General features: G+C 40.4%; 1 protein-coding gene across 2 annotated transcripts in view; it reads left to right on the top strand.

The window, feature by feature from the left end:
- The first annotated feature begins 1,450 nt into the window (after positions 1 to 1,450).
- Positions 1,451 to 4,584, top strand: part of GPR1 (G protein-coupled receptor 1) — a 26,868-nt gene continuing 23,734 nt past the window's right edge. For both annotated transcript variants that reach the window (XR_001513126.1, XM_006759418.2), the window contains exon 1: positions 1,451 to 1,538. The gene's annotated coding sequence lies outside the window, so the exon portion shown is untranslated. The remainder of the gene's footprint in view (positions 1,539 to 4,584) is intronic.

Here is a 4,584-nt window from a genome sequence, read left to right as displayed (position 1 = left end):
ATAAACATGAAAAATTGAAGGCCTCATGCCCTGGCCGGTTTTGCTCAGTGGATAGAGCATTGGCCTGAAGGTTCTGGGTTTGATTCCTGTCTAGGGCACATGCTCAGGTTGCAGGCTCAATCCCCCAGTGTGTGTGTGTGTGTGTGTGTCTTGGTGAGGGCGGGGGCATGCAGGAGGCAGCTCTCTCATCATTAGTGTTTCTATCTCTCCCTCTTCCTCTCTGAAATGAATAAAAATATATTTTAAAAAATTGAAGGCCTCTTGGTTATGCTTTGTTCAGCTTCCTCTGATTCTGAGCTGGAAGTGGAAGTAATGAGTGGAAAGGTAGAATGTAAAGGATGGCCTGGAATGACAGCAGAGTGTGTCTTAGGATGACACTTGCCATTAGGACTGAGACCTATCAGCCACCAGCACCACCAGCAACCCCCAGTGTTTGCCAGGAGGTCATGATCCTGGGAAGGCTGCTGTTTTGTGGTTAACGCACACATCCGTTATTAGGTCGAAACTAATGCACCCTATTTCCACATCTGTTTAGGTTCCTCTCGGTTCTTGCTCCAATTCTGATTGCTGCATTCTGACTCCTGGCTCATCGTCTCCTGCAGCTGGACGCACTTCCAGGCCCCGTGAGTGAGTATTGACACTTGGCTAATAAATTACGTGATGCTTTCTGACACATGGCTTCATATAGCCTTACGATCTCTTTCTTTTCTTCAAGTGTGGTAGAGCCTGGGTTCTCCTGGTTTCAAGTTAGCTTGGTCCTGTGTGGTACCCCCACTAGGGGGAGTGCAGGAGGCAGCCAATCCATGATCCTCTCTCATCATTGATGTTTCTATCTCCCCCTCCCTTCCTCTCTGAAATCAATAAAAATATATTTTTTAAAAAAAAATGAGGTGAGGGCCAGACAAGAGGATAAACATGAAAAATTGAAGGCCTCATGCCCTGGCCGGTTTTGCTCAGTGGATAGAGCATTGGCCTGAAGGTTCTGGGTTTGATTCCTGTCTAGGGCACATGCTCAGGTTGCAGGCTCAATCCCCCAGTGTGTGTGTGTGTGTGTGTGTGTGTTGGTGAGGGCGGGGGCATGCAGGAGGCAGCTCTCTCATCATTAGTGTTTCTATCTCTCCCTCTTCCTCTCTGAAATGAATAAAAATATATTTTAAAAAATTGAAGGCCTCTTGGTTATGCTTTGTTCAGCTTCCTCTGATTCTGAGCTGGAAGTGGAAGTAATGAGTGGAAAGGTAGAATGTAAAGGATGGCCTGGAATGACAGCAGAGTGTGTCTTAGGATGACACTTGCCATTAGGACTGAGACCTATCAGCCACCAGCACCACCAGCAACCCCCAGTGTTTGCCAGGAGGTCATGATCCTGGGAAGGCTGCTGTTTTGTGGTTAACGCACACATCCGTTATTAGGTCGAAACTAATGCACCCTATTTCCACATCTGTTTAGGTTCCTCTCGGTTCTTGCTCCAATTCTGATTGCTGCATTCTGACTCCTGGCTCATCGTCTCCTGCAGCTGGACGCACTTCCAGGCCCCGTGAGTGAGTATTGACACTTGGCTAATAAATTACGTGATGCTTTCTGACACATGGCTTCATATAGCCTTACGATCTCTTTCTTTTCTTCAAGTGTGGTAGAGCCTGGGTTCTCCTGGTTTCAAGTTAGCTTGGTCCTGTGTGGTGAGACCTCCCCTCCCAGGCCCTCAGCTGCAGCTGCACTTCTTTCCTCAAGGTCACTCTATACCTAAGGGCCCTGAAGGGCTAGCATTCAAAAGCTCTCTGCCGCTCCCTCCTGGAGCCCAGCAGTGCTATCTCCAACTACTTCCTGGCTCAGGACCATCCAAATTAACAACTTGATCGCTAAAATAATTCTAGAATTCATATTCTCCCAATTTGCGGTAAGAAAGAGAGAGCAAGCAAAAAGTCAAATCAAATTTAATTTTGGTCATAATGGTAGGCATTGATGTTTAGTAGGTAAAATTATTAACTTATACCCAAATCATATTTATTTTAGCTCTTTCTCGCGTGTTATTTATTTTATTTTCTCACTTGTTGTTTTAATAGATATTTATTGAGCACATTCCATGGTCTAGGAATTGTTCTAGCAACTAAGGATACAGCAGAAAATAAAAAAGAGAGAAAGTTTTGGCACTTAAGAGTTTACACTGTACATCTAATTGGGTTTCTTATAATGAGGAAGTAAATAATTAATGACTTAAAAGAGGACTACTTTATAGAGGGGAAAACTTTAAGAGTCTAATTGATATGCTAATCTATGTTCTCTCAGTTAATCACAGACAGAGTAACCATTAAACCTGGGGCAGCAACTTGAAATAAAGACATAGTGCTCCAGAAGGTATAGTCTTGCATAACAAACATCCTGGCCCCTAGTCTCCCCCCCTCCCACTCCCCCTGCAACTTTTCTTATGAACAAATTCAAACATTCATAGAAGTTGAAAGACTAGTGCAGAGAACAACCATATCCCTATCATCTAGATCAGTTGTTAACATTTTGCTATATCTGGTTAATCTGTAATTCTTTAAATGTAATATATAAATATATATTTCTTATTTGAAAATAATTTCAAGATGACAGAAAAGTTGCAAGTAAAATACAAAGAATTCTCTCATATCCCCTCTACTTAGACTCACCAATTGTTAAAATTTTGCCCCATTTGCTTTTTTATATTCTCTCTATATGTAGTTTCTCAGAACCATTTCAGAGGAAGTTGAAAATATCATATTCCTTTCCCCTATATATTTCAGTGTCTATTTGTTAAAACAGGGACATTCTTTTACATAACCACTGTACACTTATCAATTACAGGAAATTTAAAATTGATTCAATATTTTTTATCTAAACTACAATCCATATTCCAATTTTGTCAACTGATCCAATAATGCTCTTTGGGCATTTAATTTGTCTCCAGTACAGGATGCAGTCCAGCATCATATGTTGCATTTAGTTGTCATGTCTCTTTAGTTTATTTTAATCTGGAACATTTCCCCAGCCTTTCTTTGTGACATTGGCATTTTTTAGGGAAACAAAACTTTAAAAAACAAATTCCTCATTTGGAGGTTATTTGATGTCCATCTGTGTTACAGGTTGAGTTATCCTAGAAGACTCTGGGACAGAGTTTAATGATCAAATATTTATTAGATTGTGCCCTGAGGGTCTATATCTATGTGTGAAAGGAAGGTGGGTGGGTAGGGGACAACTGGGCAGGGGGAGAAATTGAGCTGCAGGGTAGGATTGACAGCCATAGCCAATTCTAAAGCTAAAATTGACCCATCAGAATTGTCTCCCATTGGGCCAAAATGGCCCGGCCTTTCTACTTCCATTTCAACAATCATTGAAGGGCATGACCTTGGACAAAGGTGGGGCACTATATGTAGTAGCAGCAGTCCCATGAGAGCTGCTAGCTGGAGGCTGCTCTTGACTGCTCTCCCAGGGCCTAAGGCAATAAGTTTTTCCTTGAAGGAGGAAATATATTACTATTCCCCACATTTCATGATAAAAATCAGGTTATACATTCCCAGCTTGACAACTATGATATGTATATTTTTTCTGAATCTTTTGAAAGCAAGTTGTAGACCCAGCCCTAAAAACTTCAGCATGCACTTTCCAAAAAAGAATGTTCTACAAAACAGTATCATTAACACTTCTAAGAAAATACTTAAAAAAAATTTGTTTATTGATTTTTGAGAGAGGGAGGGAGAGAGAGAGAAGGAAAGAGAGAGAGAGAGAGAGGGAGAAACAGAGAGAGAGGAAGGGAGAAACACCAATTTTCTTGTCCCACTCATTGCTTTCTTGTATGTACAGCCAGAGATCAGACTCTTAACTGAGCTACCTAGCCAGAGCTGAAAAATACATTTTTTCTTAGAGAGAGAGAAACATTGATGTGAGAGAGAAACTTATCGATCAGTTGCCTCCTGTATGCTCTCTCACTGTGACTGAACCTGCAACGTCGGTATGTGCCCTGACCAGGAATCAAACCTGCAACCTTTTGGTGTAGGGGAGAGCACTCCAACCAACAGAACCACCTGGCCAGGGCTGAAAAATATGTTCTTAACTATATCCAACTCATCAAATTTCCTCAATTATTCTCAAAATATCTTTCATAACTTTTAAAAATTAGTGTCTAATCAGTGGTTACCTATTACATTTCGTTTTTGTATCTTTTCTCTTTTAATCCAGAATAACCCCTCTATTTGTTTTTCTGTGACAAAGATTTTCTAAAGAGACCAGGCCTTATGTCTTGAAGACCCTTCCTACTTTTCCAAGTGTTTTCCAAATTGGAAAGTCATACGATGATGTCATAAGAACTGAGAAAAATACCATTTGCCTTTTCTTAGATGATGTTAAGTACTTAATGAAGATAAACCAATTTTAAAAGATGTAGGCTATGTTTGCTAGAGTACTAATTGAAGTCCTGCTTTTATATTCATTATTTTTTTATATTCATTATTAATGAAATAGAATCATTAGAGAAGTAAGGATATAAAATGATTTATTATAACAATTTATTGCATAAAATTGAGTTAACTCAGTGTGTGTGTGTGTGTGTGTGTGTGTGAGTGTGTGTGT

The sequence above is a fragment of the Myotis davidii genome, unplaced genomic scaffold, assembly GCF_000327345.1.
Source record: "Myotis davidii unplaced genomic scaffold, ASM32734v1 scaffold394, whole genome shotgun sequence".
Taxonomy (NCBI): domain Eukaryota; kingdom Metazoa; phylum Chordata; class Mammalia; order Chiroptera; family Vespertilionidae; genus Myotis; species Myotis davidii.
The sequence above is the reverse complement of the archived record's forward strand: the minus strand, read 5'-3'. Positions and strand labels throughout refer to the sequence as shown.